The following is a 22,614-nucleotide window of genomic DNA, read 5'->3' on the forward strand; positions in this document are numbered from 1 at the left end:
TGATGTATAGTTGACATCCTGTACAATGAAAACCTAAATATCTCAAGAGTACACCTCGATAATGGCTTACATATGGGTACAGCTGCGTGAGCACTGCTCGATCAAGATATAGGACCTTTCCATCATTCCAGAAAGTTCCCTCTCAGGATGGCCTTTCTTGCTTAAAATCCTTCAATGGATTTCTGCTGCTGCTGGAAGAAAGATCAGACCTTGTCCTGCCTCCTTCAGGGACTGCTGGTGTGTGTCCTACGTTTCTATGAAAAGCCAGATACGGGGTGTTTGCTCGGAAACTCCGGTCTGTCCAGCACACCATGCTGCTGAGGCTCTCGAGGCCACTTGACCCTAAATTTAACAGCAACACTGCTCCCCAGCCCGACACTAACCCTTGCCCGAGGAGCATTTTAACGTGCCTTCAGAGGCCAGAGGACGTTTGAGGTATCATTTTTTGCCCCCATTTTGAAATCCTCAGCTCTTTGGGCCCTTAGGGCATCTGAGCACATCTTAAGCCCAGCTCTGCCTAAGGCTGATGACTGGGGATCCTCAAGTTCCTTCAGGGGCAAGGGGAAGAGAATCGAAATCCACCTGCAGTCAAATAATTCACAGACCCTTAGAGCAAGAAGGACCTTTGGAAATCAACTGACACAGCCCTGGGTTTTCCAAGATGGGCAGTCTTAAAAGCACTGTGTCTTTCCTAAGGTCTCAGTCATAATTACAGTTTTTATCGAACAGCTACTACATGTCAGACATCAAAGTGCTTTACATTCATTATCTCATTTAATCTTCCTAGTCGACGAGATGGGCACTGTTAAGATTCTTGTTTTATGGATGAAAACACTGAGGCCCAGAAAGGGTAAGTGACTTGCTCAAGGTCACACAGCAACAAGTGGCGACGTAGTGTTTGAACCCAGAGTAATCAGACTCCAGCACGTCTACTCTAAAGCCTGCTTTGCCCAAGCCAGAGCCCTTTTTATGCCACCAAAGGCAGGGAACGAATAGTCTAGGAGGCGAAGAATTTGCTTTTGGCTCTCAGATGGACTTCCTACAAAAACAAGTCAGATAGTGAAGCGCCAGGATCCTGTCGGCCCTTCTGCTGGTTCACCAGGCGCCAGCGAGACGCTGCAGATCGGCAGATGGAGGCTGGCCCAGACAGATAAAGGTGTTACAGCAACTCTTGGACCGACGGCTCTGTTGCACAATGTGGGGGTGTTGGGGGGTGTGTGAGTGGGCGTGCCCCCAGATCACCAGGCCCATGCGGAGCCCTGGGTGTTCCAGCACCGCAGCTGGGATGTGATGGGAGGAGGGGTGACGGCCCTCCCAGGACACTGGAGGTGGCAGCTTGGTGTTAAGAAAGGAGACTTGAACTGGCAACTGGGACATGGGGTCCCGCTCCCAGGGGCAGCGTGCGGTGGCGGTTGGAGCACCTGCTCGGACCTTTGGGATCCCAGCCCTGACACTTTCCAGCTATGAGACCTGGGGCAGGTTACTTTTTCTTTCAGGGTCTCAGGGTCTCATCCATATGTGAGACTGTGTTTGTCAGGGCTCAGCATCTGGTAAGTCCTAAATCAAGGGGAAATAGCAGCATGTGACCTTGGGCAAGAGACTTTGCCCTTGGGGCCCTAGCTTTTTCCTCTGTGAACTATCGGGAACGGGCCAGATGATCCCCAAGGTTCCTTCCTGCCCTGAGGGTTTATGACAGTGCGTCTGCAGCTCTGCGCTCCGGGGTTTGGGGCAGGAAGCTCTGCGCTGGGGCAGGAGCCCTCCAGGCCTTCAATGCTGTTTGGCAAACACCCTCCTGAACCTTCTCCTTCCTATTTTTTTCTCAACTTGGCTCAAGGGTTGATTATATTCCTGGTAGAGAAATAAACCAAAAAGCCGGGGCTGTCGCCGCTTCTCTGTGTTTTCCTAATCTCGTTTTCTATTTATGTAACGCGCACGGGGTTTGCAAGACCCAGGGGCTGCCGTGGATGTCTTTGGCACCACTTCCATTAGTTCACTGTGTAGTTGTGGATAAGAATCCAAAGCCCCTCATTTGGCCAGAACTCGACAGTTTAGACAGTGGTCAAGAGCGCTGGCTGTGAAGCCACAACCCTCGGCTTCTAGCCCAGCTCATCCACATAGCCGCGTACGACTTTAGGCAAATTACTTCTTCCAATCTGGGCCTCGGTTTCCTCATCTACCAAAGGGCAGAAATAACCGCGCTTTGCCCCCGAGGGCTGATGTGGGGATGGACTGATCTGACGTCATGTAAAGCCCTTGGTGGCAGGCCCATAAAAATAATTAAAGTATCGGCTACTAGTTTTATGAAGCACTGCATATTTATTTTCTGATTTGACATCCCTATCGGCTCCATCAAGATGGTATGATTTTATTAGCCCTATTTTTATCTGAGGACACAGGCTCAGAGGGGCCGGGCACATAGTTAGAAAGTGGGAGAGCCCCCGGTTTCTACCCCAGGGTCTCTGAAACAAGAGAGGCCATTTTCCACTGTCCTCCCAGGACCTGAATCTCTGTGGAGTGACGGGGCGGTCCTGGATCCAGTGCCCCCTAAAGGAAGGTTGGTCCCAAGTGCTGAGGCATCAAGACAAGATGGGGAATCCTGGTGGCCTGGGAAAGCCTTTGTGCTGCGGGTGGCACCCTGAGAACAGTGGGCTTGGACATCCTGGGGGAGGAGAGGAAAAGGCATGGCAGGAGGGAACTGCCACTGGCAAAGGCCTGGCTTCAGGGATGAACTTAGCCTATGGACAGGACAGTCCAGGCACTGCCTCCTGGGGCAGAGGGTTCTTGGAGGCAAAGTGCAGATGATAAGAGTGGAAGCAACACTTACTAACATTTACTGAATGCTTATGAGGCGCTCTGCTGAGCACTCTATAGGCAGTAACATTAAATTCTCACAACCACCTTATCAAGTAGGACCAATATTATCCCTCTTTTACAAATAAGGAGACCAAGGCACAGAGAGGTTAAGTAACTTGCCCGAGGTCACAATGCTGATAAACAGCAGGGCCAGGATTCAAATCCAAGTGGCAGTCTAGCACCAGAATCTATGTTCTTAACCACTGTGCTGACCTGCCCGCTCAGTAGGAGCATGATTATCCAAATTCATGATTCTCGGCATCTCCTGCTACGTGCTGTGGCACTGAGTGAAAATACTGGTTCCTGTGTGCACAGAGGCGACACAGACAGAGTACGTTATGGGACAGGGGGTTCAAGGCATCCTGAGAAGGACTTTAGGCTGAGATCGAAACTGCATATCTGACCACTTCACTCTTTTGTTAATTTCACTAGGTGGCCTCCAGCAACACAGGTGTTTGGGTTCCCTCTTCATCCCAAGGGGTTTCCCGGCTATCCTGGCTTTTGCTCCCCTGTTCTCCTTTTACTCTACTCACCACCTAACTAACCCCTACTCATCTTTCAGGACTGCCCCCAGGCATTGCCTCCTCCCCAGGGAGCCCTCCTTGGTTTCCCCAGGCTGGCTTCCACGGCCCGCTCTGTGCTGTCGTTGAAACCTCTGCCACGTCCACCTTACCACTGTGGGCGGAAACGATGTCTATCGGGAGCTCTCAGCTGTTGTTCTTAACTTTGTATTTCTTACTTATCTATAGTTCAATCAATCATCTATCAATCTATCTATCATCTCTCTCTCTCCCATCTTCTATCTTCTTTATTGTCATCTTCAGAATCTGGGACTGTATTTGGTCTATACTCGGGGACTAGTAGATGTTGGTTGAAATAAGTGGATCTGGATTCCCAGGGACTGTGATAGAGGGAGACATTTATTCATAGCTGATGCTGCGTCAACCCACCGACTTCATTTTCTCCACCCAAATCGGGGCATATCTGTAAACAACAGGGCCAAATATTTGAAATCAGGACATCCAGGGAAATCAGAGCAAATATTTGACAGAAGCTTTCAAGGTCCCCGGTATAGTTCTGGGCTCCAGCTGATGGTGAAGTTCCTGGCATCTGGCTCAGGGCAGTGCCGGATGGAGGAACAGATCACCTGATGCAGAAAACCCACAGCTGGAGGGTTTCCTCCAGGAGGCTGCCTTCTAAACCAGACGGAGGCGATGGGCTTACTCAGACTCCAGGATAAGCCCGGCAAATTTCCTGCATCTCCCCATCTGAACCCCAAGCTTACGTTTGTTTTAACTGAATTCATGCTTTTCTTTTAAAAAAATTTAAGAAAGAATGAAAATAGAGAAAGAAAGACCCCTGCTGACCGCTTCCTTGTTTCCGATCATGGGGCAACCTCCCACGGCCTCCAGCAATACAAGGGTTTTTGAGCTTGGAACTCAACTTACATATTTTTTTCCCCTCAAATTATTGATAGAGAAGGACTCTGGAATTTCTGAATATCTTCCCAACTGAAATGAACCATTTTCCATTCTGAGGAAGCCCGCTGAGAACCCTGAGGAGGACCGTTAGAAAGGCAAAATTATTTTGCTGGAACTGGTATTACAACCTTCCCCCAGCCGCTGGGGAGGAGAGAAGATGCAACTGAGAAGTGGCCGCCCATGTGACAGGCCATTGCTAAATGGGCTTGACACTCTGACCTCCCTTCATCTGCACTGGGGTTGGGTGATGCTGAACTCCGTCTTGGGGAGAACCGTGGCTGAACATTCAATACAGTTGGAACTGAACAGAAAAGTTGGCTTGGGGTCTTTGTTTTGTTTCATTTTTCTTTTCCTTGGATATCTCGAAACCCTAGAAAGAGAAATGGGCTCTTTCAATGGGTGTCAGGAAATCTGGACCCTGGGCTCAATTCTGCCACTGACTTGCTGTGTGACCCTGGACTAGCTGCTCAACCTTTCTGGGCCTCAACTTCTTTATCTGTAAAATGAGGTGGTTGGATCAGACATGTGGTTTTCCTTTTTTTTTTTTTTTTTAAAGCAATGGATCTCTTTTTGAAGAATTCAAATTGTACTCAGTGTCCTAGTATGTAAAACAGATAAAAGTGGACCTGTTCCTCCCTGTCCAGCCCCCACCACGAGCCCGAGTCACCCTGAAGAGATTGAAGTGCACAGTCTGAGAACACTGAACCAGAAACAACAACAGTTGTTAACAACAGTTAACATTTACTGGACACCGTTCCATTCTGCACGGGGTGTTTGGGGGGTTCTGAGGTTCTAAATCATACCAGTGTGAACTGTTGGTAACCCACCTTTAACCAAACACAACCTCTCAAACCAGACTGCTCGGTTTATGTCCTGACATTCCTGCTTGCTTGCTGTGTGACCTGGCGCAAGTTGTCTAACCTCTCTGTGCCTCAGGTTCCTCATCTGCAAGATGAGGATGATGATGGTCCCACCTTCGTAGGGAGGCTGTGAGGATGTGACAACGTCTTACACACATGTGTTTACAGCTGGGTACACAGTCTACACTGTGGACATGTCGGGTATTACCGCTAATCTCCACCTTGTCCCTGGGATTTCTTAGGCTGCTTTAATGTCCAGGGATCAAGTTCTTTCTCTTGGGTGAGAGCTGTTGTCAGAACCTGTTAGCTCTGTACTGGACGCTGCTTTGCGTGGCTCTCCGGAGGGAGGGAGAAGGTCCCATTCGCTTCCCTTCCGTTGATCCGCCTCTTCAGTCTCATGTCTTTCTGCCTCTCCCCTCTCCAGACTGTGAGTTCTAGAACCACAAAACAGCTTGCTCTCCGCAGGCACGCAGGCCTCCTCTTGCCTCTTTACCTTTGCACCTGCTGACTCTGTGCCGGAAACGCCCTCTTCCGCCTCCCTCTGCCTGGGGAAGGACCGTTCTGTCTTCAACTTTCAGTTCGGGCCTCACCTCCTCCAGGAAGCCTTCCCTCTCACCCCCAGGCCACATTAGCTGCCTCCTCTGCCCATACTCCCAGGATGAACCTCTGGCATCTCCCATTTATCACGTATATTCTTACCTGCCTCCACACTAGACTATGAGCCCCTTGGGGACAGGGGCTGTGTTTTTTTATTGTGTGCCCAGAATTGCCCCAGTGCCTGGCACCAGGCAGCTGTTTAGAAATGTTTGATGAAATGGTATTAATCTCACTTGGAGGAAAACCTCCTTGAGGGATGACTTAGAGTTTCTAGACCAGTGGTTTTCGAACTGTGTTCCTCAGCGCACCAGGGGTTCCATTAAGTGGGTAGGGAGGGGCTGAGCGGGTAGGACGCCAGCCCCCAGCCCCTCACCATCTCCGTAAATACACTCGTCCTTGTCAGAGCACAAGGATTCATCTCTGATTTAGATGACAGAGTCAGAAGAGGTACTGTGGATAAGCACTGGGCTACAAGTCAGGAGGCTCTGTTTGCCATATAAGCTGTAAGCTGGGTGCACCTGCGGTTTGGCTCACCTCTCTGTCTCTTTGTAGCAATATGGGGGCAATCGCACCCATCTCTCAGACTGGCCGCGAGGGTTAAATGTGGTTCTATGCCCTCATCATCTGTGAGAAAAGCCTAAATCAATTGTGCACAAGTGTCGACAAATGGCAATTGAATCTCAGGCAGTCGGCAGGGCTGGCCTCCATCTGACTTGCCATTTGAAAGTGGAACTCCCCTGTTTAGGACAAGCATTAGCTCATTTGAGTCCAGCACTTCAAAGTTCCTGGGGAGTGTCTTAAAATGAGTATTCCAGGCCTCTTCCCAAAGCGTCTGATTTAGAGGGTCTGGAGGTCCAGCAACCTGCATTTTAAACAAGCACCCTTAACCCAGCAGGTCCACACTCAGTGTCTACCCAAGAGAAATGAAAACACATGTCCACACAAAAAGCCACACACAAGTGTTTATAGCAGCACTATTCATCTTAGCCAAAAGGTGGAAACAGCCTAAATGTCCATTAACTGACAGATAAACAAAATGTGGTATATCCACACAAAGGAATGTTATTCAACCCTGAAAAGGAATAAAGTACCCACACGTGCTACAACATGGATGAACCTTGAAAAGATTATGCTATGTGAAAAAAAGCCAGACACAAAAGGCCACAAGTTGTATGATTCCATTTATATGAACTGTCCAGAAGAGGCAAATCCATAGAGACAGAAAGCACATTAGTGGTTGCTTAGGGCTGGGGGTGGAGGGGAGGAGTGCATGGAGTGACTGCTTCATGGGCATGACGGTTCTTTGCAGGATGAGGAAGATGTTCTGAAGTTGAAGGCGGTGATGGTGGCACCGATCTGTGAACATACTAAAAGCCATCGAATTGCACACTTTAAGTGGGTAAATTGTCCAGGATGTGAATTATTCTCAGAAAAGCCAAACAACTGCCCTCTGAGGGAGGCGGGGAGACCCCACTGTTTGAGAAACCCTTTTTTGGTTTCCCAAGTTAAGCAGCGCTGGATTCACGGGGGTGCAGATGGCCTCTCCTTGGCCCCCAAAGATGGGAACCCCCAATTCCAGCGCATTTCCTCTGGAAAGCCTCCCACGGTCCTTCTGGTTAAGGATTCCCTCCATTTTCCAGAAGGGTGATCACAGGCACAAAGCTGTGAACCATGGTCAGTGTCTCATCCCAAGCTTTTTTGATCAGATAGTCTTTCAAAACAATTTGAGGGTGCATCTCAATATATGACGTTATTTGTGGGTTTTACCTACTTAAAAATTATTATACACGTATCACTACGTGGATCCATTATGAATGTGGTAAAGTATGCACGCAGTTTACATTTTTAAAGGTGAGCTTAAAAAATGGAACAGGGAGGGGCTGGCCTGGTGGCACAGCAGTTAAATTCTCATATTCTGCTTCGGCCGCCCCGGGTTCACCAGTTCAGATCCTGGGTGAGGACCTACATGCTGCTTGTCAAGCCATGCTGTGGCAAGAGTCCCACATATAAAGTAGAGGAAGATGGGCACAGATGTTAGCTCAGGGCCAGTCTTCCTCAGCAAAAAGAGGAGGATTTGCAGCAGTTAGCTCAGGGCTAATCTTCCTCAAAAAAAAAGGAAGGGAACAGGGAAACCTTCTTTGAGGGGGTGGGATTTGAGCAGAGATCTGCATGAAGCTTATTCTCACACTTTCTTCCTGCCACCTAACCTCCTCCCACAGGGGTCTACTGACATCCTCCGTTGGAGGCCCAGGGAGTCCTTGAAATCCTTGAGTGAGGTCTCTAAGAATTTCTAGGAGGGGAATTAGAAATGTGCGTGTAGGGAGGCAGAGCAGACTCAGAAAGGGAGGACAATAAAGGACAGAGAAGGGACTGCGGGGAGAGAGCTGTAGGGGAAAGGAGTCAGAAGGACCCATGTTGAAATCCCAATTTTTCAAAGCTCTGATATATATATAGAGAGAGAGAGAGAGAGAGAGGAAGATTAGCCCTGAGCTAACATCTGCTGCCAATCCTCCTCTTTTTGCTGAGGAAGACTGGCCCTGAGCTAACATCCGTGCCCATCTTCCTCTACTTTATATGGGGGACGCCTACCACAGCATGGCTTGCCAAGCAGTGCCATGTCCGCACCAGGGATCCGAACCAGCGAACCCCAGGCCAGTGAAGCAGAACGTGTGAACTTAACCACTGAACCACTGGGCCGGCCCCAAAGCTCTGATATTTTACTAGCTGGGTGTACTTGACCTTGAGCTTAGCCTCCTCCTTTGTAAAATGAGGATAACAATCCTTACCTTATAGGATTGTTCAGAGCGTTAACTGAGAGGCTGAGCTTAAAGAAAGAGATAAGACAGATGTTGGGAGGAAAGAAATATGAGAGGAGGGAGATGGGAGACAGAGCTGAGTTCCATGAACATATACTGAGTGCCTCCTGTGTGCCAAACTGTGCTAGGCAGGGGGTACGAAGATCGGATGGAGTCACTACCTTCAGGGAGCCCGCAGTTTATTAGGGGACAGGAGACAGAAAGACCACACATCCTGACGGTGGGGGGGAGGAGGCGGAGGGGAGGGAGGAGGTGGAGAGGCAGGGAGATGCCCTCCACCATCCAGGAAGCCATAATTGAGAATAAAGGGCCTTCTTCTGGGTGCCAGGTGGCGGCTGTCCCGCCAGGTGAGAGTCAGGGGCCCTGGGGGTGCCTTTTCAGCAGGCCCTGGCTCCACGCAAGGCTCCCAAATGAATCCCTTCCAGCCCCAACATGGAGGGAGCCCGGCAGCCGTGCAGAGAGACAGACACACACGGATACATGCACAGGAAACAGAGGGAACCGCTGGGCAGATTATTTTTGTTTTCTCCTCACCACCACCAGAGCAATCCGTGACATTCCTTCCCCTCCTAAACAAACACGTTTGTGTCCTGGAGCCTGCCAGGAAGTGAAGAAATTCCCTCTGGAATAGCACAGGCGGCCTCTCTCCACCGCGGCCTCCTCCCTCTTGCCATTCCTGGGGAGGCTGCGTGGGGGCCTCCCGGGGTGATGCCTTCTCCACTTTCTCCTCTTTTTCTGGCTGTTCCCGGAAAGTGGAGGGAGTTGGGGAGAAACTGGGTCCAGGTCTCTGTTTGGAGTCTCTGTTCCTCTGTACCTCGAGAGTTTCACTCACCCCAACCCCAGCCCAATTCTGGAGAATGATTTCAAACATTGTGGTGTAAAGCCATTAGTGGGTAGGATGATGGTGAGAGGTGACAATGTTGGGAGAGGAGGTGTCCCGGTCCTGAGAGAAATGAGAGAAGGTGCCGACTCGGGAGAGGCTCAGAGCTAAAGACGAGTGTTTTGGGGGTGACATTCCTTCCTTCAGAACATTTTTCTCACGAAATTAAGAAAAAAGAACAGGAGATCCAGAATCCTTGCTGAAGCCAAAGACTAGTCAAGAGAGCGCCAGGGGGCGAGGAACGGAACGGCAGAAAAACGCCTCCTTGTATCTTACATTTGGCTGCTTCAACTATTTGCCCTGAAAGTAGCATGGCCTTTCACGTTTGTTCGATGTTTGTGAGGCTGGATAATATTTCTGAAAAATTAACTGGCAATTTCTTTTCACTCCGGTTTGTCCTCTCTCTCTTGAGACCCTCCCCCATTTGAGCCACTTGGCTGTTCTGTGGTCACTGCTGTGGGAAAGGGAAGCGACAGTAGGAAGTAGAGAGAAAAGGAAGCACCTTCTGGTTTTTGAGTTGCAAAAGTCTAAGTCCTTAGGAAAACCAAAATGACTTTTGGCATAGTAGGCCATTGATTTGGGAGGAATATCTCTCATTGAGTGGGAGTAAGGCTTCTCGCCTCTGAGAAGAGGAAAAGAATTTCCTTGTCTGGGGAGAAAGGGGAGATGTGGAGATAAAACTGTATCAGTGGATATTTGGGGCAGGAGGAGGCGACGGGGAGGTGTATCCTGCTTCTGGAGCATGAGTCCTGGGGTGGGCGGCAAATCCCAAGGAGGTTTTGTGGGATGCAGGTGCAGAGGAGACCTGTGCACTATTTTCTGGTAGAACTGTGTCACTGGGGAGGCAGCAAGATGCTAGAGAAGAAGTGGCGACATGGAAACGTCTTGGTGGATGGAGCCTCTCACAGAATTCCCTGTGCCTGATGAGGTCTGAGAATGGCAGAAAGAGTCCTGTGCATCCAGGAGGGGCACAGGAGCAGCAGAGAGACCTGAAAGGGACTACAGGGATGGAATTGACTGGATTCAACCTGTGTGGACTGTCAACCGAGGACTACAGAGCGATGGACATCTCCGTGGATGCCAGTTGGACCAATGACATTGATATTGACCGTTCCCTCTCAATACCTTGGGACTAACTTAAGCTCTAAAACTTTGGCATAACTCTAGGAGAAGGTGAGAGAACCCCAGATTGACTAGGTTTTGTCCATGCCGGTGCTTGAAATAGAAAATAAGCTGCACCCTAGAAAAATCCAGTTCCATTTCTTGAAGAGTTTTCCTGGGATGATGGTGAACTGAGATTCTTACCCACATGCTTGCTTAGTGTTGGCAGTTTTAATAAAGACTTACATCTGAGTTTTCAACATTTCTCGAGCACGTCTCTGAAATTTTGGGAATAATAGATCAGTAAAGACAGAGCAGAATGTATTACAAGAGGTGCTCCAAGAGGGTTGCAAATACAAATTGCAGAAGCAGGAGGACCTTGAGAAGGACGCCCCAGGCCCTGCAAACTCTGAGTGAGGGTTTTCTCAGGTTTCAGTGAAAGACTGAAGCACTCCTGCTGGGACCGCCTTTGTGAGCAGAGTCTGAGAAGCAAAGAAACAGTGGGAAGGATGGAGGTGGATGCCGCAGGGACACAGAGACGCATCACAGTGTCCTCACTCTCCTTCGAGTTCTCTTTCAGAGGAGACGGCTAATGGTGGATGTTTCAAGCAGAGCAGTTGGTGTGAGTGGAGACCTTGGGTCGTGGGAGGGATTTTTGGTGAGCAGGTCTGCCCAGACAGTAAGAAGCCATCGGGATGAAAGACAAGGGCTGACTCTCCTCAAGTCCCCTGTCCTGCGTGGCTGGGGAACCATGTGAACCTTACCTGGGGCTGAGTCAGCCTGGGTCTGCATAACCCTGCAAGTGCCCAAGACTTGGAGCTGGTCTGGTCACCTGTTTTGTGTGCTTGGGTTTTCTCTCTTCCACTTATTCTCTATGTCATAAGAAAACTGGCCTTTGCCCTTGGATGACGCCATCCAGAATGCCCCTCCTTAGGTCTATGCAGACTAGATCCAAGGGGAAGCAGAGAAGGATTGAAGGACCTCTAGGAAGGCCCCTTGGTGGACTTTTCTCAGAACCCACTGAGGGCTCTTCCTGTAAGGCTGCAGGCATACAGGGCTGGGCTGGGGCTCCTGGCGGCCCCTGCAGTGGTTTTTGGTGACATCTAGCTATAGCGTCAAATAGATGGAAGGACATGGTGAGAAGGTTATTGCCTTTTCAAGTAATGGCGGAGCCTTCAGCCGCCTTCAAGGGGAGTCTCGGCTTGGAGCTCTTTAACACCTTCGACCCCTGCAAGCTTCTGACTTTCTCTCGGAGCTCCCGGAAGACAATAGCATCTAGCATGAATTTCATAATGTTGCTTTGTTTTTGTAAACCTCGGGTGACCTTCTTTTGTTTATGTCAGGAGATACTGGTTTTCCCTTTAGGGTAGTCATATAGAGCTTCTTTTATAATACACTTATTTAAGTTAAAATGGATCAAATGGAAGCAATAATCAATAATTATGAATTATAGTTATAGACAATACATAAATATGGTAAAAATTTTAGAGGTTGTGACTGATGATTGAAGTTTGAGGAAACTTGGACTTAAACTTTTGGTCCCAGTGAGAGCCTTGTCCTCAGAGGATTAATGGAAAGAACGTAGAATTGGTGCAATATACTTTATTTTGCAAAACCGTCTTGGGGACACAGTGGCGCGATGACCTGGGGCAGGTTGATTAACTTCTCAAAGCTTTGGTTCCCTGAGCCTTAAAATGAGAAGGTACTACCACCCACCTCACGGGGTGGCTGCAAGGATCAAATGACAGACGAACACAGGGTACAGGCTGAATAGCCAGCCCTGGTAGTCTAGTGCTTAAGATTCAGTGCTCTCACTGTCGTGACCTGGGTTCGTTTCCCGGTCAGGGAACCACACCATCCGTCTGTCGGTTGTCATACTGTCGCAGCTATGTGTTGCTGTGATGCTGAAAGCTATGCCACTGGTTTTTCAAATACCAGCAGGGTCACCCATAGTGGACGAGTTTCAGCAGAGCTTCCAGACTAAGACAGACTGGGAAGAAGGACCTGGCCACCCACTTCCAAAAAAATTGGCCGTGAAAACTCTGTGAACGGCGGCGGAGCACTGTCTGATGCAGCGGCGGAAGGTGAGAGGATGGCGCAAAACGACCGGGTAGGGTTCCACTCTGCTGTCCACAGGGGCCCTGGGACTCGACAGCACTAACAACAAATAGGCTGAACACAGAGCCTGCTGCACAGCAAACACTCAAGGGAACAGTTATGATTTTTGCTGTTGTTAGAAAAGCACCCTTAAACAGGGAGGCGCTATCCCGCAGTCATTAGTCGCTTATACGATGAGTGTGAATTTACACTCTTTCTTCACAGCGAGTTTTCATGAGCCTGCAGTGAAACCAAGAGGCCCCTGGGTGTGGAAGAGAGTTAGGAATAAGGAAACAAATATTTCTTCCCCATCTATTGTAGTAGATCGCATCATTCTTCCTAACTCTTCACCCCTCTCTCTATTGATACCTTCTGCCTGGTGATTTTGTAGTTTCTTCCACTAGAGAAGTATACTTCCCCTGTCCTTAATTTTGGGCTTGGCCCCGTGACTTGCTTTGGCCAACAGGAAACTAGGAGCTGTGATGCAAACGGTGGTTTAAAATGTGCTTGTGCTCTTGGGCGTGGCCCTCTTGTCCTCCTGCACTCGCCACGCTGAGACCATGCCCCCGCTGGCTTGCTGGTCCACTAGGAGCCATGCCCAGTGAGGCTCCATCTAGATCAGCTAATTCCCACCCAACCAGCGAGAACAAGATTAATGGTTATTTTTTAAGCCACTGAGTTTTGGAGTGGTTTGTTACCCATTATAATTGTGGCAATAGATGTTGGTGGCCCTACTACGTACCGGCACAGGCGTTGTCATTTAGGCCTCCATTCACCAGTGAAGAAACTGAGAGTTAGAGAAGCCCTCCTGGTCCAAAATCACCCAGAAAGGAAAGAGTAGAGCGTGGCGGCAACCCCCTTCTGTCTGACGCCCGGAACATGCTCTTTCCACTACATCATGGAAGAATGGGGTGGTGGGAGGTGGAACACAATGTGACTGGTTTCACAGCTGGGCTTGAGGCCGGTCCCGTCTATAGTCATCCCTGAGACCACACTGGCCAACATCATAAATCTGGGATTGTGACATCACGGGATGACTCAGGCAGGAGGTGGCAAGTCAGGGAAGCCCTGGTGAAGGGCTGGTCAGTTATAAAACCTCAGTCTAAATAGGGATAGGGCGGTAACATTAGTAGACAGGGCTGGGCCACAGAAATGGGTGGTTTGGGTCAAATAATGACTTGAAATTTATTTTGGAAAATATTTTCCCAAGTGTCTCACTGAGCCTTGTGGGAAGGAGAAATGGATGAGGAAAGCCACGAGGGAAAGCTGACAAGGTTGAGAAGGCATGATCAGAAGGGCTTGATTTCATAAAATTCAGAGCGTCCGATGTTCCTGGGGGCAAACTCCTACGCATCATTTAGAACTCTTCCCCTAAATCTCCTGCCCTATGATCTGTCCCTATCGTAAGACAACCTCAGTCTCAAACCCCTCTGTTAATTCTTCAGTGATCACAATAACAGCCAACATTTACTGAATGTGTACTAAGCGCCAGACACTGTTCTAAGCACTTTACACCTTTATTTACTTTCTCAATCCTTACAACAACCCTAAGTGGAAGATAGTCCTACTAACCGATTTTACAAATGGAGAAAATGGAGGCACAGAGCAGTGAAGCGAGAAGCCCAAGCTCACACAGCTATTAAGAGACAGAGCTGAGATTTGAACTCTGAAGAGTATGGTCTGAATTGCTATGCTGGGTGTTTATCGCACAGTACCGTAATGATCTGATTCTATTATTAAAATGAGATAATGGACATCAAGCCCTTGGCTCATTGCCTAACATTAGAGAGAGGACAAAAATATTATTATAACACCAAGTGTTACTACACTGCTACGGACTGATTTTATCACCTTATAAAAGCTGCCTCCATAGGTCTCCTTAGGGAGGGAAGTCTTTGCGGGGAAAGAACTTTGGTAGGTGGTTGAGATAGAAGGAGAACCTCCTAACGGCCTGGGGTCAGCTGGTGCCAAGGCCTCAGGGTGGCAGGGAACCTCTGCATAAGAAGATGAGGTGAAATTGGAGATTTTGGCGAACTGGGAGGGGGATGGGAGAGTAGGGAAGGCCAACAAGATGGAGGAAGACGGCGTCAGGAGACGAGAGCCCTTACCTGGGACCTGGCTGGGAGGTCGGTGAGTGTACAAAACACACCAGCCTTGGTGGGAGAGATTGTTGATTGCGGTGGCAGCAGGAGAAAAGGCTGAACCTGGTGCTGGGGTTCATGTGTTGTGGGATGATGGCCACGGGGTAGCCAGTGCCCCAAACAAAGACGGTGGGTACCGGAGAAGATGAGCCTACCAGGCATCAGCAAAAATCTGACAGGGCCGAGGAATTTTCTTCAGATCCTAAAGGGTCAGGAGGTCTCCAGCTGACATCTGGGTAAGGTTGTCACGACCAAGGCCGTTATTAGCATTCGTGTCTCTCTTGATAGAATGCACGCTCTGACAGGCATGGCTGCGCTGCTCATCCATCTTGGCTTCCCAGGGCCAGCTCAGTGCTTGGAAGTCAGCAGGGCTTTGACACACGGTTCTTGAGTTAATGAAAAGAAAGGATCTGAGCTAAGGATCACCGGTGCCTGCTCAGATGTATGCCAACCCAGCCATTCTTGATAGCTCGCCGCAAGGAGGTACTTTGGACATCTCAGTTTGTTAATGTCTGAGGTCATGGATCTGCTTGCCAGGTTCCTGGCTCGGTCCATGCTTCCCTACTGATGCCACACCCAACTCCATCTCTGGGCTCACTCCTTAGACTTGAATTTAAGTGAGGTGTTATTTGGGCCTTGTGGCTGCCATTTTCTCCTCCCACCTTGGGCTATTAGAACAGTGATTCTCACCTGGGGACAACTTTCCCCTTCAGTGGATATTTGCCAATACCCAGATATATTTTAGGTTGTCACAACTAGGCAGATTACTACTGGCGTCTAGTGGCAGGGAGCCAGGGACGCTTCTAAACATGCTATAGAGCATGGGACAGTCCTCCATCTTGGCCAGCTTGGGCTGCTGTAACCAAATGCCATAGACCTGGTGGCTTAAGCAACAGACATTTGTTTCTTGCAGTTGTGGAGTCTGGGAAGTCCAAGATAAGGTGCTGGCGGATCCGATTCCTCGGGAGTGCCTTCTTCTTAGTTTGTAGACAGCTACCTTCTTGCTGTGTGCACACGCGGCCTTTCCTAGGGGTGTGAGTGTGGAGATGGAGAGAAATCTCTCTCTCTTCCTTTTCTTCTAAGGACACTAATCCCATCACGGGGGTCCTAGCCCCTTGTCCTCATCTAAACCTGATTATCTCACAAAGTCCCCACTTTCAAATACCAACACATTGGAGGTTGGGGCTTCAATGGGAATTTTGGGGAGACACAGACATTCAGCCATCACACCCCTACAACAAAGTTACCCAGTCTAAAATATCAATAGTGCCGAGGTGGGGAGACCCTACATCAGCATGTTGTGGCTAAGAACAGACTTACTGGAAGGTAAGAGAACTAGTTTGGGTCCAGATTCTGCCACTTCCTTTAAGACAGAGATGAAAATTGTATCTACCTTTTGGGTCATCGAGAGGATCAAATTGGGTCTGACCAACAACTGGCTCCTGCCCTCTCCTCCCTGAGTCCCTACCCCAACACACACACAATGTATGACTGACAGCCACATTTCTCCATGGTCCAGGGACAACAGACCTCATATGGGTTCATGTGCCTCCAGGTCCGTGTGTTACTGGTTCAGAGGCCAAGCCTGGAGAAGCTAGTTCTTTGCCCCATGAGCCATGACGTGCTTCAGCCCTTCCATGCACCCAAGCCTGGGATGTGGGCACCTTTGCTGGAAGTGACTAATTATCTTGCTTTAATTGTCTTACATCCTGGGGCATAACTAATTGTGAATGCTAATAGTTATATGAGGCTAAGCAAATGAGATTTATATAAAAATCTAGTTTTACTAGAGCAAACATTTTTTGGGTGGGGGTGGGGGAACAGGTAGCTCTATTCTAAGAAATAGAAGCTCAGTCTCACAGAATTTATGCTATAAAAATGTATTGCACGTTGACAGCATGTGAGAACAGGAAGTGACGTCAGAGACCATCTTGTCAAACCCCCTCATTTTACGTTTGAGAAACTGAAGCCCAAAAGGGAGAAGAAACTTTCTCAGGGTCACACCCTAGTTAGTGACGGAGAGAAATGGGAACCGAGGACTCCTGACACCCTGTCCAGCCTGTGTCCACCCCACCATGCTGGATCTTGCTAAAGGGCGTCCCTATCATGTTAGATGACAAAGAAGGGATGATTTCTCCCTAAATTTAAGTTCAAACTTTACCCTAAACAAGAATTTGATTTCCAGAATCATCGCCTGCATTGGGGCTTTAATTGCAGGTCTTTTTCCGTCCCGTGGCCCGGAGGCAAGACTGAGGCAGGCCCCTCTGTGGGTGCCCCGCTCCATACATAAACACATGTCTGCCATATATACACAGGCTCACACATTTGTCATTCCTTCCCAGAATGACTTAATGATTTCCATGTAACCAATATGTTGCAGCTGTTGGCTTCCTTCAGGCTGAAGCACTCAGAAAATCATCAGTTATCAAGTTGCATTCCCGCCTCTGCTTTTTCCCAGCCCCGATACATTTTCTCCCTCTTTCCTTTAAAAAAACAAGGTAAGGAGAAAGCAAGAAAAAGGTAAGAAAACAAGTTAAGAAAAAAATATTAGGACCCTACTTCCAACCAAATTCAGAGTTAGCGTTCCTGGGGAGGGTCTGCAGGACCAGGCTGATGTATTTTTGTGGGAAGCTTCTAGTAGGAGACAATTTTAGGTTGCTCGTACATGGCAGACAGCTTCCGATCAGGAGACGCAGGAGGTGAAAGGTTGGGGGTCGGGAGGTGGGAAGTGCGCTTTGGAGAGGAAAGTGTACAGAGCGCACATGATCAGAAAGACTTGAGTGCAAATTCTGACTCTGCCCCTTGCTAGCTTTGTGACCTTGAGAAAATTGCTCAACATCTCTGAGCCTCAAATTTTTAATCTGCAAATAGCACCTGTGCTTATTGGGTTATCGAGGATCAGAGTGAGTGCTCGACAAAGGTATCTGTCTCTCCCTCCCTGTGTCCTTCCTCATCCCTTGATCTCTGGCTCATGGAATGGAAGAGGTAGGTATGTTCTGTGAATAAGTGACACAGCCTGGCCTTGCCCACCACTTCCAGAAACTGCTTACCTGGACCAGGTGCAGAAGACCATCCTGTCCTGGCCTTAAGGCCAGCTCCTGGGACACACACTGGGGGCTGTAGTGCTCAGGGTGTTTCCTCCTGGGCCCGAGAGATAACACTGGTCACAGCAACAGGTAAGCCAGCCAGGAGCAGCCTGGACCCACCAGGTTGCCTAAAGCGCCTATTGTCTGTTTCATATTTTCCAGTTGCCTTACCACCACTCCCCTCCATCCTCACTATTTTTCTCGGCTGTGCTATTAGTCTCAACTTCATCCTGCTCACTCTGCCGCATTCATCTTCTCAAAGCCTGGCTCCAGTCTTACCCAATTAAAAAAAAAAAAATCTGCCAATGGCGGCCTCCTCAAGTGACCCCCAAATCAAGTTCCTTGGCTCTGCACTGAAAGCCTTTGCAATCTGGCCCCAGCCTAATCTTCCCCTGGCCTCTTCATGTCCCCAAACTCCATCCACACAGGACGACTTGCCCCATGCTTTCCTGCGTCTGAGCCTTCGCCCCCCTGTGTCACTCCCAGACGGGCCTCTCTATCGAGCCTTTGAAATGCTGGTCATCGGTCAATATCCAGCTCAAAGTATGCTCCTTGGGATGCTGTGCCTGGCCCCCGCCCTCTTGTTCAACAGCCATTTGCAGCTCGCTGCTCTGTGCGGGGGGCTGGGGTCCACCCCTTGGACCATCCCACTGCCTGTCCCTTACTCCCTCCTGACATTTACCACTTTCCACCTCACGTTGTAGTTACCTGTGCGTAAGCTGCATTTCTCTGACTACATTGTTAGCTCTTCTAGGCCAGGAAAGTAAGCCTGGTCCCTCTCCCCCTAACCAACAGGTCAAGCATAGAATAGTGGAAGACGCTAGGCCTTGAAATCATATGGAACTGAGTGCAAACCCCAGTTCTGCCACTTCATGACCGTTTGGGTAGCATCCTTGAGTCCAGCTGCCTGCCCATCTTTAAACACGGAGCCAGGACTTTTGAGAAGATGAGAGGACAGGGTATCTGGAAGTCCCCAGCAGGGGGCAGACCTACAAGGAGCATTAAGTTTCTTTCCTTCATACATGGTTTGGAATGGCTCATACACTGCCTTGCATGGTTTCGTGAGTGTCTCTTGTCCTGCAAATTTCTGGCAAGTAGGTCTTACACTCCCCTTCAGGACAGGGGTTATGAGTCAGACAAGCCTGTGCTCTGTTTTGGGCTATCTCATGCTCGTGCTGTTTGACTCTGGGCTAAGGACTTCTCAGTTTGCTCATCTGTAAAATGGGGAAATGATACACCCCCCTCACAGACTGTTAAGAGGATTAAATGAGATGACATAGACCCAATGCTCGGCCCATGGTAAGTGCTCGGTAAACACTGGCTGCTCAAACCAGGATCACAGTTTTGGAGACATAGTAACGCGGAACGTCCTCTCCTTTGCGTCCCTGTGCCTTGCCCAGCATGTGCTTGTCCTGGGGAGGAGGAAGACTTCCCCAGTCCAGAGTCGAAAAGCAAGAACAGGAGAGCGACAGGGGACCGATATCCAACTTTTAATATTCAGAGCAGGAGTTTCTGAGTCTTTTATAGGATCATAGTATCCAGAAAAAGACTTAGAAAAGTTATTTTTGATGTTATTGACATATGGGGAGTGCGAGGTAGGGTTTCTTTTAAGGGAGAGTGGGTATCTCTTCCGTTTTTAAGGTTGAGCCACAAGGCTGAAGGTCCATGGAAGGAAGACATGATGTAGGGAAGTCCCTGCCAGAGAGGACGAAGAATGAAGTTGGCTTTCTCCGCCGCAAGGGATGGTGGGAGGAAGACAGAAACGCAGAGGGAGGGCCCCGTGAGAAGCTGGAGTCAGACACCGCCTCTGAGCTGAAGTGCTGGCTCAGGGGACCTTGTTGGGTTGAGGAGAAAGCTGATGAGGAGGGAGGGGGGCCTCTGCCCCATTCTCGTTTGCAATTCTGGGAAGAGACCCCTTGCAGACGCCCTGCCCTCACTCTGTGTCAGTCTTGGTCTGATTTGCCCTCTGGAGCCAGCTCAATCCTCCTGTGATGGGGAAAGGAACCAGAGGCTTCCACAGCTACCTGAGGGGGGTTGAGAGCTTATTGGAGACTCAGCCTGGGGCTCCTGAGGAAGAAGCTGGCTGCCACCAGGCCCAGGTGACCCTTCAGCCAGGGGGCCATTCACATTCCGTCTGCCCAGGCTGGAAACTTGCCCAGGCAGACCTCAGGGGCATGGGCAGCACCAGCGAGAACAAGGCGGGGCTTGGTCAGCAAGGGCAGCAGGCCATGCTCCTGGGGGTCTTGCCTGTGCTTGGGGCACAGACAGGCTGGAGTCGTGCTCCACGGTCACTCGGCAGCCAGATACCCAGGACAGGATCAGGCTGCCCACTCCTCAACAGTGGGCAGCCTGACATGGCCGGAGTTCAGACCCACAGCACCCAGTGGAGACCAGGCAAGGAGCATCATGAGGTCAGGAGACCTTCACTCTCTCTCCCCGTGCCTTGCCACCCCCAACGCTCCAAAGACACAGTTGGCTCCTATATACCCAGACAGCAGCTTGGGGAGGAGAAGGGGGGAAGGTAGAAATTTGAAAGACTGAACATTTACCTAAAGGGATCAAGTCATCCCAAAGAGACAACGTCACCTAACTCTGCTGGGGAGTCAGACCTGGGATGGACTGACTCCCCCACTGAAAGGAGGCCATTCAAACCACAGAGCCCGAGATGTCATCAACTGACAAGTCGAGGTTTCTCCACCGTCGACGCGGCGAGGAGGCTTATGAAATTCTCGAACAGAAAGAAATGACATTTTTCTTTGCACATCTGAGTGTAGCTATAAGCCTGCCACCCAGATACACAATTGTTATAAAAGGTAATAAATAAAAGGTGTAACAAATTCTTGTAAATGAATGGATGCAAGAAAGAATGTAGCATTGGCTGTAAGACTATTTCTTAGTTCTCGCTAAATATTTGCATTATACTTTCTTCAGGGTCTCCGGAGCACACAACGAAATACAAGCGATTTGTATCAGAAAACAACACGCACCAGAGCATCAGCCAATAGCTAGAGTAGACAGCAGACTAATAGTCTCACTAAATATGGATTAAGTCACATATTCAGGAATAGACAGGTACTATTCTGGGGGACTGTTTCCGAGAACTCCCTCATATGACATCCACTTTTTAAGTTCATTACGAAGTTTCAGAGTTCACTCACTGTCCTCCGTGAGCCCAGGCAATGCAGCTCGGTGGGGAAGTAGGAAAAAAACATCTGAGCCTCCTCAGAATCTAGCCTATGTCGTTGCCAGGCACAAGGGTGGGTGTTGGAAAGCCGGGGTGTGTGCAAAGATGATTAACTTCCCCTGCTGGAGCTATAAAAGACTACAAAGGGGACATTGAGTTGGACCTTGAAGAATGAGCTGTTGTCCATCTGACACAGAAGGTAGGGAAGAGCTTTCCAGGTATAGGGAACAGTATGTGCAAAGGGATGGAAGCATGAGGAAGCACAGTGAATTCAGTGCTGTAACACTTGGCCATATCCAGGGGGACAGACTCAAATAAGAATGCTGTTATTAGATAATGAGTGCTCACGGATAATGCACTTTGCATGTATTAAACCATTCTAATCGGATGACAACTCTGTGAAGTAGATAATATTATCCCCACTCCATAGATGAGAAACTGGGGCACAGAGAAGTAACCTGCCCAAGCTCACACAGCCAGGAAGTGATGGGACCAGGAATCAAACCTAGGCAACATGTCCCACTAGGGTAACCATCTCTCCATATTATCTCATTTAATCCTCACAGTGATGCTTTCAAGTTCAGAGATGTTCGTTAACATGCCCAAGATCACACAGCAGGGAAGTTGAGGAACAGAGATTCTAGCCCAGACAGAATCAGAGCCCACTCCTAACCCTGTACCCCACAGCTTCCAGGGCACTGACTGCTCTATGGTGAAATTGCTAGTTGATAGCTGAATCCCCCTGTAGGCCTTGGGCTACTTTAGGTGGGCCCCATGCATAATTGTTGGCCATTGTGTCTCCAGCGTCCAGCACAGTGCCCCACCCATAGAGTATTTGCATTTAAACCATTAAGAGGCAGTCCCCTAAAGTCACCAAGAGCCCAAACTCCAAACCCAGCCTCTCCGGACTCAAATCCCAGCTTGGCCAGTTCTAGCTGTGCAGTCTTGGGCAAGTTCCTCCCCCTCTCTGTGCCTCAGTTTCTTTATCACTAAAATGGTGATAATAACAGTACCAACTTCATCAGATTGTGTTAACCGTGTTAGCACATATAAAGCATTTCGATGAAACTCTCATGTATAATGCATTCTTTGTAAGTGTTTACCAGCATTCTTGGCACCACCCAGGCCCCTAGTGCCTGGTTCAGGGAACAGGGAGACATCATATAACTAAAATGACAGACGGATCTGTAGTTCAGCCCAGCAAGTCTGGGGCTGAAGAAGACAGGAGAAATTCAGCCATCCTGGGCGTGTGTGATGACAGTTGACAAAGACGGTGTCTGGCTTGATCCTGCCTTCAGAATGCTTAGCACTGGGTTCTGGATCCCACTTGTCTCTGGATTACATGGGTCTCTCTTGCTGTGCCATATGCTGTATGCGGGGATGGGTTAGGGAAACAATGCAGGTTTTAAACATTATCTCCACCACATAGTAGTGGAGTAACGTCGGGCGCGTTCCCTAATCTCAGCTGTGTCCGCGGCAAAGTGGGGATTATATAACAGCACCTACCCTGTGGGGTGT

The 22,614-nt window shown here is 49.3% G+C and overlaps 1 protein-coding gene and 2 long non-coding RNA genes across 4 annotated transcripts in view; 1 reads left to right on the top strand and 2 right to left on the bottom strand.

Annotated features, from left to right (window-relative positions):
- The window catches only part of SYN3 (synapsin III), a 460,518-nt gene that overhangs the window by 102,496 nt on the left and 335,408 nt on the right, over positions 1-22,614 (bottom strand). The window lies entirely within an intron of this gene.
- LOC138921220 (uncharacterized) lies at positions 1,318-4,647 on the top strand. The gene is made up of 2 exons (XR_011433629.1): positions 1,318-1,550; positions 4,331-4,647. It is a non-coding gene; the product is annotated as an uncharacterized lncRNA (long non-coding RNA).
- On the bottom strand, positions 3,753-13,681 carry LOC111771002 (uncharacterized). Its single transcript, XR_011433626.1, has 3 exons — positions 13,428-13,681; positions 4,302-4,704; positions 3,753-3,837 (listed from the first exon to the last, which is right to left on the bottom strand). It is a non-coding gene; the product is annotated as an uncharacterized lncRNA (long non-coding RNA).

This window comes from Equus caballus, chromosome 28 (assembly GCF_041296265.1).
Source record: "Equus caballus isolate H_3958 breed thoroughbred chromosome 28, TB-T2T, whole genome shotgun sequence".
In the NCBI taxonomy this organism is placed as follows: Eukaryota; Metazoa; Chordata; class Mammalia; order Perissodactyla; family Equidae; genus Equus; species Equus caballus.